A 12,359-nucleotide genomic window follows, 5' to 3' on the forward strand; every position below is an offset into this window, starting at 1 on the left:
TAAAATCTCAAGAGGAAAAAGATCCATTCAGTAATAGTCAACTTTCATTATTAATACATCCGTTTTTTTCTTTAGTTTTTAGATGGGTGATGTTAATTTGTGACTGCGATACATCGTATAATAAGTTTGGTAATATTTAATTGAATGTCGTCGGTTGTGCTGTAGTGGTTCGTCTAGATATAGATGTAATTGTATTGGGTATTAGTCAGTATGGGACCTTTTAAAAAGTATTTTGTTACTAACTAAGATGGCTGTGGTTGAAAATATATTGTAACTAATTAATTAGGATGGTCGGTTATAGTATGAACATTTAATTATAATTAGAGAGTACTGGAGTCCAATGACATTACAGAAAGATTATTTCCTTAATTGTGTGGTTTATATCTAGCTGCAGGCTGCATAAATGTTTGGCCTTCCATGGGTGCTTGAAGGCTGATACTATGGGCTGAAATTAATTCACATAATAGATTATTTACCTATCCAACTAAGCATCCGGTTAATTAATTAGCTGTTCGTCGCTTCAAAGAGTTCAATTTGGTCCTTCTTTCCTTTTATTTTTCATGTTTGCTTTCCATGTTGAAAAGTCAATTCTTATGTTTTATTAACTCGTTGACTGCATAAATATAAAATAACATACATATGTTTGTTTGCTTGATGGACCAATACTTTTTATAATATATCATGTAGCAAATGTACAACTAATGGTGTATGGCGTTATTATATTAACGAAATTGAAAATTCTCTGTCTCTGACGTTTTCTAATGAAATTAGAAGATTTCATTTCTCCCCTTTTTTTTTTATTAGTTAAGACCCTTTAGACATGGTAAAAAAAATTAAATAAATAAAAAGTTCAATCAATTCCAAAGCAAATCTAATTAATATTAACCAGCTTAATTTTATATAATGGATCCTTCTATCTTACATGCATGTAAGATAGGGATTGCCTTATATAATATCTAGTATATCATTCTATACATCAGAAACAATATACACCAAAAATACCGAAGCGGTGTAATTAACCAGACTTGAATTTTACAGCACAATTGTGAAAACTGCAGTGGCGTGAAATGATGGAAGGTATTTTAGGGTGCGTTTGTGGTTGATGTTGAACAGCTGTAGCTTAAAAACTACAATACTAAATTTGGAAGTTATGCTGATATGATTTTTCACTTGTATAATCGAAAATTTATTATATCTTTAATAATTTTATCAAAATTATTATTTAAAATTTATATTTATTATATATTACTAACTTTTATTTTATAGTTACAGTTTTTTTTCTACAGCAACTATAACTTAAAACTTACATTACTTCAATCTCAAATGCACCCTTAGTATATTCCGAAAATTAATTTAAAATTAACAACTTAAAAAAGAAAAAAGATCCTCTCTTGATATGAGCTCTCATGAATTTTTAGAGATCTTATGTCATGTGTCTTTAAGTGATAGTATATGGATATAATTTAACTTTTTTTATTTTTTTAATTTATTAATTACCGATCAACACATGTATTTTTGTTCAAAAGAAAATTAAATCAGGAGAGAATCCTAACCCCTTAAGAAATTAAAGAGACAGCCAATTTTTACACAAGAATTGAATTCTAGGGCCAACTTCATCAGCAACGAATTTTAAATACCCCACTTTATTAATTGAACTGCGTGACCATTTTTTCCGTGCAAAAATTGAATTCTGGTTACCAGAAAAACAAAGGCGACAGCTTAACTTAGCCATGCAGCACGTCTCTCTGGCTTTTCTTCTTTGAGCAAGCACTTTAATGATCTATCATTTAATACAAATGACTGTGGGTAAATTTTGATTGGTTTTATTTTCAAAAATGAAAAAAAAAAAAGGGAAAAGAAATTTGTTGATTGGTTTTTGTTCATCCAACAAAGTCATATATTAAATGTGGTGAAGAATTTGGTTACCTGGCTATTTGTAAAGCTGTGGGTTTCATGGACCTGTCTATGGTACAGATTCTGTAACAAACATCTCCCGTCATCCCACCAGCCGATCTTCTATTGTTTAGTTTCTCACTCCACATCCAACGGCTGATGCTGCAGTCTGTAGCTTACAGATTCTGTAAGCTAGTAAAGTCCGGGTTTCATAAGTACTTTCATTCGCAAAAGCACTTCTGTCGGCTACTTCTTCGGGAATCCTATGCCTTGTATATATTCAAGTTTTGTGGACCTTCTCAAATTTGTACTCAACAATGAAAATAACTGATCTGATTACTCGATCGTTGAGACTTTTCTCATGAGAGCTTCTATTTGAATAAAACATAAGCTTACGATTCGTTGTTATTAAATAATAGTTAGAATTATAGGAAAATATATATTTAGATTTTTAACCATATAATATTATTAATCATCCCATAGCACAAGATTTATGACCGATAAAAATTTTAAAGAATTAAAATTAGAAAAGATTCTAAATGGAGATGTACATATATAACCAAGAAAGAATCTTAATTAATTCTTGATTCCTAATTCTTTAACTATATTATCATTGTGTTATTCTTAAATCTTAATTATACACTATTAATTTATTCACGATTAAATTTTCTTTAATAGAAAAAAAAATTAAGGGAATTCGGATTAAAAGAATACACTAATTCGAGATAGACCAATCAGGAGATAGGACATATAGTAATGATTCTTCTTGATTGCTCAAAAATTTTGTTAAGAGTAGTGCTACACATTCTAAATTTTTTATTTTAAAAAATTATCCCAAATGATGTGTCATTAATTGAGTGGTTGATAAATTTTTATAAGATCCACGTGAATTAATTGTATTATCTCACCAACCAATTGATAAATGACACATCATTTGAGATAATTTTTTGGGATAAAAATTTTGAGATATGTAGCATTACTCTTTTACGAAACATGCTTAGCTGATTTGTTTATTTACGAGGTCGCATTCAAGGAGCCATTTGTGTCCTATATTTTCACTCGTCTTAGCAGTATTTATGTAAACTCAACTGTTAGCTAATTGTTACATATTTATTACACTGCGTGTATAAGTTTTTAATATTTTTCATCAACTTCTCACAAAGTCAATGAATCTGACACTTGGGTAATTTTCTTTTGATTATTTCGATCCCGTTGGAGCTTTATTTTATTTGCAGCTTGTTAATAATTTAATTAATCAATATTACGAGATCTAATATGCCAGAGTTTGAAAGGCTGCATGTAATACATACAATAAGTATTTTAATGCGGAAAATTAATCATTAATGCATAAATTATTGCATATATGTATTTATAATGGACCCACTTTGAGCAACTTGGAAGACTTATCCAGTTTGAGTTATAAAAAGTCAAATTTCATGACTTTTAATCCATTTGAATTCTTCAAGCGAATCAAGCTTGGAGGCTCATGAAGCCTCTATCGATCTCATCACGTAATTAAGGTTCATGAAGCCCCTATCGATCTGATTACGAAGTTAACTGTCGTGTGATGTAATGCGAATAAGGCCACAGTCAAGACCAAAAGAACAAAATGCAAATCAAGTTTTTATATATATATATATGAGTAGTTTTTCAATCAGGGATCCCTGATTTTAATAAAGTCAGAGATTAGCTAAAAGACAAAATAAACACATACTCTAATGCATTGTATTTTATCATGTAGTGTAGTAAAATCTAAACTTTTTTATCTTTTAGCTAATCCATGACTTTATTAAAGTTAGAGATCCCTGATTAGAAAACTACTCATATATATATATATATATATGATCATCAACCTTCTAGTGATAATTATAAGTATAATCATAATAATGTCACAATGTCTATCACATGTAATCAACGACTTAAAATTTCTTATGCCAGTACACTATTGTAGGCAGCTATGAATAATATGTTGGGAAAATATGCTCTTTAAAAGCATATGTGTTTATTTAATTGTAATAAACTATTTTTCTGATTAATAAAATAAATGAGGTATTTTATTCAAATATCTTAATTGCATTAATACTTGTATTAAAGTCTATTTAATCATATTATATGTATTTATGTGATCACCATGTGGATTCACAGAAGACATAAATACAAGTTATCTTATGATTAAATAAATTTAGTTCGCAGTTGATAAATAAAGTTGGGCACTTTATTTAGGTATAGACTGTAATAAATTCATTGAATGGTTTGTCTTAATCATGTATGAATTTATTGATGTAGTACGACTACATTGAACAGGATCACATATGAGATTTAATTAACTTTGTAATAACTGTCAGACTTATTAAATCTCATAGGCGTTGATTTTACTGTAATCTTAATCTTGAGTTAATTATGATTTCATGATTGTGATTGTTATTTCATTTGAGTTACCAATGGGCACGACACATCCTTGTGGTCAAGATTACCCGGTATCTTGGTGGGAGCAATTATGAGTATTGGAGTTATGGATTAACAATATAGAATTTGTACAACACATCTCTTGATAGGTTTTCGGTACTTGATCATAGAATTCTCTGGCCAAAGTGTGTCAACATATTTAGTATGTTGAAAATGATCATTAGAGAAAATCAGTAAGGATCAAGGAATAAGATGTTATTAAATTGATTGAACAGTTGAGATATCAATTTAATTAACGATGTGGTACAAAGGATTGTGCAGTAAAGAAATCAATGTGGCTTGGGACGAATTATTATTCGAGCATACAATTATGGAAGTCAGTTCCAATCTTTTAGTGGAGTAGATTTGGAATTAAATAATTGGGCTAGTTTAATTACAGGCCTAATTATTGTAGCCACTATTGTATGTTCCCAAATGATCCCCGGGTTAGCTCATTTAATTGACTGCACCACTACTGGACTAATAAGTAAGATAACTAGCTATTTGGGTCAAAAGCCTAAATATATCATTTAGTGGGAGGCTCCATTTAATTAGCTTTTGTATAAGGGGCCTTATGTTATTTTACAAGGTGGGTCCCCTATTGAAAAAACAAATAAACGTGAGTTTTGTTTTTTGATTATTTGGAGCATAGGGTTTTCACTAAAGGATGATATAAAAGGCTTATTTTTCCCAAAAGAAAAGAAAAAAGCCACTATATACAGATCAGAGAATAAGATTTTTCTCTCCATTGTTGAGAGAAAAATTTTCTCGTGCTAGTTGCTTTGGTAGTGATAAAGGCGCCCACACGTCAAGTGCAGATCGAACCTGAGTCATAACCTGGAAGATCATTGGAGACAGTTCGTGATCTAACAAGCGTGGTGGTGACGGATCGTGATCTAACAGGAGTGGTGGTGGCGGATCGTGATCTAGGAGCCTAAATCACTTCAGCGGAAAAAACCAACTCAGATTTTCAAGGTACGATTTCTAGAATACAAATTCTTATATATTATATGAGAGCGATCTTCAAAAGGTTTAATAAAAATTAAAAAACCTAATTTTTCCCCAACAATTGGTATCAGAGTCATCTCATATTAATATATAAGAATTCCGTATGAAATTAATCTTGAAATTTATGTATTAGAGTGACACAATTTATTCAGATATATATTATTTGTTTAATATATGAATAAAGCATGTTTTGGTTTGTCTTAATTCATGGTTAGATGTTCTACTGTATTTTTCGTTTGGATCTGTAACAAGAGGAGTGGTTTATTATCACCATGTTTCCCTCTTGATTTATTTTAATGTAATTAAAATTTAGTAAGTCAAAATTTGCGTTGAGAATTTGTAAATCAATGAAGCATCATGACTGGAAAACGAGCGCATACAATCGAGGCCGGAAACTGCAGCAACGAACCAGCGCATGCAGCAGCGAGCGGCCAGCAGCACAAGCTGCTGGGCGAGCAGCGCGCGGCCAGCAGCGCATGCTGCCAGCAGCGCGCGCTGCACGCGCAGCGGCCAGCAGCCACGCTGCCAGCAGCGCGAGCTGCACGCGCAGCAATTGCAGCGCGCGCTGCACAAGCAGCAACTGCAGCGCGCGAGCAGCAGCTGCAGCGCCCAAGCAGCAGCGCGATCGTGGGCTGGAGGCGCGCGCGTGCAGGTAGCTGGCGGAGCGTTTTGGTTGGCGTCTTTCCGGCGTGACGGGGGCAGCATACTCGGCGTCGGAGATGGCTGGAAATTGCGTGAACAGTGGCTGTCGTTTTTGGAGATGGCGGCTGTGGAAGAAAGAAAGAAAAATATGGATTTAGGGTTTCATGGTTTCTATCATGGAGGTCCCTATGGTTCCATAAGTTTTCATTTGGGCAGAAAGATTTTAATTTTTTGCATTTAAGTTCAAACATAGTTTTGGGCTTAATGAATCCTAGTTTTAGGCCCAATTTCAATTGGGCCTAATGGATTAAAATGCATAGATAAAATTGAATATATTAAATTTATTTTTGATCCAAAAATTTTATTTTAATAAAAAAAATTTAATTTCTTTATTTATTTCATTTCAAAATTAAAATTGGACCAATTATAAATTTAAATGCCCAAATTCCCCTAGTCCATTAACAAAGACAAGCTTATGAAAGATGGACATTGACAAGAAGCCCAATGAAGATTAGGCTTAGGTTAATGTATTTTTTCATTATTAGGAAAGCCATGAATTAAGATTATTTAATTGTTTTTCTATATGTTATGTTTTGGATAATTACATGCCATGATAACATGTCATATAAAATAGGTAGTGCCACTCTATGCATAATGATACATGTCATTCATTAATTATGAATTTCATTATATTGTTTGAAATTTGCACATGCTTAATAATATTTGATATCATCTAGATAATATTATAGGAAGCATGCAATTAACAATATGTATGTTTTAAAAAGGAAAAACCAATTTTAAAATATTGAGTGGGAGAGGGAAAATTCAAGATAATTTTCCCACGGGCTCCATTGTTAGTTCAATAATAAAATTATATATATACCTCGACTTCATGATACGGTGATGCTCTCTTCGGAGGGTATATATATTAGATATTTTATTTGATGAACTTCTTCAAAGATAAAATTGAAATATTTTTCAATCGATTGTTCACCCCAACGGTGACTATTGATATGAAAAATACGTAGATTGAAACAATGGTTATACACTCAACTAAAGTTTGTTATTAACCTTCCCAACGAAGCTCTGTTAACAAATTTAGGCCTAAAGGGATAACGATAATTATTTATCATGTCTCTACATGAAAGTAAATAATCTAATGGATAATTGGGTCTAGTAAGTGTAGACATGACTTCCCCAACGGATAGCTTGTTAAAGCGGTACTAGATTATCGTTACAATAAATTAAAATGCATTTATGGTTTTTTGCATTTTTGTCATTTATTGTGAATATTGTTTCAAAGTATTTATGCATGTTTATTTTATTTTATTTTTCAGAAAATGACTTCCATCAACCCATTATTAATTATCCTTGTTAAAAATGAACTCACTGGCGAAAATTATTTAGATTGGAAACGCAATCTATTTAATATTCTCACTGCTAAGGGAAGCAAATATGTGTTGACCCAGCCTTGCCCTCCTGAACCATCGTTATACGATTATAGAAATCAGAGAGAGCCTTATGAGAAATGGTGCGAAGCTAACAAAATGGCTAAGCGCTATATAATGGCTTCGATTTCTGTGGAACTGCATAAGAAACATCGGAGCATGGAAACAGCCACTGAAATAATGGCTAGTATTCATCAGATGTTTGGGCAAAATACCCATTTTGCCAGAGAAGCAGCATTAAAACGTATTACGGATACCCAGATGGAAGAGGGCACAAAAGTTCGTGATCATGTCCTCAAAATGATGGACTATTTGAATGAGGTAGAGATTCATGGTGTTCAAATCAATGATAAATCAAAGATTAACATGGTGATTGAATCTTTACCTGATACATTCAAAGAGTTTAAGGTCAGCTATATCTTAAACAATAAAGATATAACCTTAATTGAATTAATGCACGAACTACATGCTATAGAAGAATTCTATTATAGCAGAAAACTTCCTGAAAAAGGATTCTCTTCAAGGCTTAAGTCGAAAGACAAGAATGAGCAAGCAAGAGTTGGGATCGGCAAACTGTCCACTAAAAGAAGTGGCAAGCCAAAAGGCAAGTGTTACAAATGTGGACAGAAGGGTCACTGGAAAAAAGATTGTCCTAAGATTATTAAAATCAGGTATAGGAAATCTTTAAGCTTCCTAATTAGTTCAGATTTCTATTGATTCATACAATAATGAATTCTGAGATAACTAATCTTATTTATAATTCATTTATTTGGTTTTCAGGAAACCAAGAGATTAAGTGAAGAAAGCTTCAAACAGCAGTTGAGGACATGCTAGTTTATATCAATTGAAAGACTAGATCAATTTTACAAGACTTTCGTTTTGATATTTGTCTTTATTTTTCCAATTATTAGAGGAATATTAATTTCGGTGACTTGTTTTAATAAACAGGAGTACACTGTTATTTTTTGATCCTCTGTTTATTATTTATTTTGGTTATTTATAAAGACAATTTATATCATATAAGTCCATTGATCTATTCAAAGTAAGATATAATGATAAAGAGTATATGCATTTATCTAAGAAAAGAAACGTTTCTTCAAACCAAAATTACCTCTGATATTTATGCTTAAGTCATATAAACTATAATAAGATTTTAAGAAAATGATTAATGATAGACTTGTTGGCCTATTAAGATTGATCATTGTAACTCTATAAATCTTATTTAGAAAAGTAATATGACAAGGATGCTCTGTTTGAGCTAAAAGCATAACATTGTATTTGATGATTTAGCGCATACAAATGTATACGGACTAATCAGTTTACATGTTATAAGAGGTTGTGAGTATTCTATCAAACTTGTTGATGAATATTCATTTTATTTATGTTTGTCTAAGTGCGTCATGATTCCATTGCTTTTGAAATTCAAAAGAGTACATGGATAAGACAGAAGCAATTAGACAGGAACATAAAAGAACATCGATATGATCAAAACAAAGAATATCTCTATGGAGAATTCAAGTACTATTTGGTTGTTAATGAACACTATAATTCAATAGTGTAATTAAATGAAGAAACAAGATTCTTTTGGATAAGACAAGATATATACTAAGTGGTTTATCATTTACCTTTTTTATTCCAGATACTAGTATTTAAAACTATAAAGTTTATTGAACTTAATTTCATCTATCTCGGTGTCTACTACTCTAAGAAATTATGAAAAAGTCACAAACATGGTTTGAGACACATTCGTATTTGGAGTTTACTAGTATTTCTACTAGAATCAGAGATAGAGAAGATGGATTCGTGTTCAGAAGCTTGCATGTTTTAGGTATCTTAAAGGAATAAGGGAAAGTCTGGATTATAGTCCTCAAGATAGGAATGTATTTATAGAAATATTCTTTACTTTCTTTGAGGAAGACTATATAATGACTTATAACCTAAGAGTAAGGTAAAACTAGAGAAATAAAAGAGATTAGGTTGATGCTCAGCTTTCAACACCTGTTATAAAATAGGAAGAACAGCAACAACCAGCTGATCAGCACAGGATTATCCTTGAACAACCATCACTTTTAGAACCTTGTCGTAGTGGGAGGGTAACTAGGTTACCTGCGAGATACATATTTTTGGGAGAAACCTATATGGCTATCTCAGATGAACATGTACAAAATCCCACTAGTTACAACGAAGCTCTAATAGATAGAGATGTTAAATTTTGGAAAAAGGCCATGAATCAAGAAATGGAATCTGTGTATTCCAATAAAGTCTGGGAACTTGTAGAAGCACCAAATGGAGTAAAACCTATAGGCTGCAAGTGGATCTACAAGAGAAAAAGAGGAGTAGATGGAATGGTGGAAACATTTAAAGCAAGATTAGTAGCCGAAGGGTTTACTCAGAAAGAAGTAATCGATTATGAGGAAACCTTTTCCACGGTTGCTATGCTTAAATCCATCAGGATTCTGCTCTCCATTGCTGCAGTGCTAGATTATGAAATTTGGCAAATGGATGTCAAGACTGCCTTTCTTAACGGGCATCTTGAAGAAAACATCTACATGCAGCAACCAGATGGATTTATACAAAAAGGCCAAGAACACATGGTATGTAAGTTGCAGAGATCCATTTATGGATTGAAGAAAGCATCCCGGTCATGGAACATCAGATTTGATTAAGCAATTAAATCACTTGGATTCATTCAGAACATTGATGAACCATGTGTGTACAAGAAAATTCAGGAAAAATTTGTAGCCTTCCTAGTTCTTTGTGTAGACAATATTCTCCTGATTGGAAACGATATAGGAGTATTGACTACAATAAAGATTTGGTTAGCAAAATAATTTGATATGAAAGACCTGGGGGAGGCAAGTTATATTCTTGGTATCAAGTTACTACGAGACCGGAAGAATAAAACTTTAGCCTTGTCTCAAGCGGTCTATATCGATAAGATATTGGCTAGATTTAGCATGGAAAATTCCAAGATTGGTTTATTACCATTCAGACATGGAATTACATTCTCTAAGGATCAATCACCTAAAACATCTAAAGAGATAGAGAGAATGAGACGAGTTCCCTATGCAGACGCTGTGGGAAGTCTCGTGTATGCCATGCTTTGCACTAGGCCAGACATCTGTTTTGCGATAGGGATGGTTAGCAGATATCAATTTAATCTTGGACCTCAATACTGGACTGCAGTCAAGCATATTATAAAGTATCTGAAAAGAACTAAAAATTATATGCTTGTGTATTCTGGTGATGAACTCATTCCAGTGGGTTATACTGATTCTGACTTTATGTCAGATAAGGATTCCAGAAAATCAACTTCCGGCTATGTGTTTACATTGGGAAGTGGAGCTATTAGTTGGATGAGTGTGAAACAATCTTGTATCACAGACTCAACAACTAAAGCTGAATATGTGGCTACATCTGAAGCTGCAAAAGAAGCTATATGGCTCCGCAAGTTCCTACGAAATCTTGAGGTGGTACCTGTTGTAACTGCACCCCTTAAACTATTTATGTGATAATGGTGGTGCGGTAGCTCAATCTAAGGAACCAAGGAACCACAAGAAACAAAACATATTGAAAGGAAGTATCATCTTATAAGAGAATAGTGTAGAAATGTTATATGACAGTACCCCAAATGGCATTAGATGCTAAATGGCAGATCTTATTACAATGGCCATTAGTGGGAAACCTTTATAACCTGCACTTAGAGCCCTAGAGCATGTGCAATATGCCAGATATGCTTTGAGAGCTAGTGGGAGATTGTTGGGAAAATATGCTCTTTAAAAGCATATGTGTTTATTTAATTGTAATAAACTATTTTTCTGATTAATAAAATAAATGAGGTATTTTATTCAAATATCTTAATTGCATTAATACTTGTATTAAAGTCTATTTAATCATATTATATGTATTTATGTGATCACCATGTGGATTCACAGAAGACATAAATACAAGTTATCTTATGATTAAATAAATTTAGTTCGCAGTTGATAAATAAAGTTGGGCACTTTATTTAGGTATAGACTGTAATAAATTCATTGAATGGTTTGTCTTAATCATGTATGAATTTATTGATGTAGTACGACTACATTGAACAGGATCACATATGAGATTTAATTAACTTTGTAATAACTGTCAGACTTATTAAATCTCATAGGCGTTGATTTTACTGTAATCTTAATCTTGAGTTAATTATGATTTCATGATTGTGATTGTTATTTCATTTGAGTTACCAATGGGCACGACACATCCTTGTGGTCAAGATTACCCGGTATCTTGGTGGGAGCAATTATGAGTATTGGAGTTATGGATTAACAATATAGAATTTGTACAACACATCTCTTGATAGGTTTTCGGTACTTGATCATAGAATTCTCTGGCCAAAGTGTGTCAACATATTTAGTATGTTGAAAATGATCATTAGAGAAAATCAGTAAGGATCAAGGAATAAGATGTTATTAAATTGATTGAACAGTTGAGATATCAATTTAATTAACGATGTGGTACAAAGGATTGTGCAGTAAAGAAATCAATGTGGCTTGGGACGAATTATTATTCGAGCATACAATTATGGAAGTCAGTTCCAATCTTTTAGTGGAGTAGATTTGGAATTAAATAATTGGGCTAGTTTAATTACAGGCCTAATTATTGTAGCCACTATTGTATGTTCCCAAATGATCCCCGGGTTAGCTCATTTAATTGACTGCACCACTACTGGACTAATAAGTAAGATAACTAGCTATTTGGGTCAAAAGCCTAAATATATCATTTAGTGGGAGGCTCCATTTAATTAGCTTTTGTATAAGGGGCCTTATGTTATTTTACAAGGTGGGTCCCCTATTGAAAAAGCAAATAAACGTGAGTTTTGTTTTTTGATTATTTGGAGCCTAGGGTTTTCACTAAAGGATGATATAAAAGGCTTATTTT

Source organism: Citrus sinensis, chromosome 6 (assembly GCF_022201045.2).
Source record: "Citrus sinensis cultivar Valencia sweet orange chromosome 6, DVS_A1.0, whole genome shotgun sequence".
Lineage (NCBI taxonomy): Eukaryota > Viridiplantae > Streptophyta > Magnoliopsida > Sapindales > Rutaceae > Citrus > Citrus sinensis.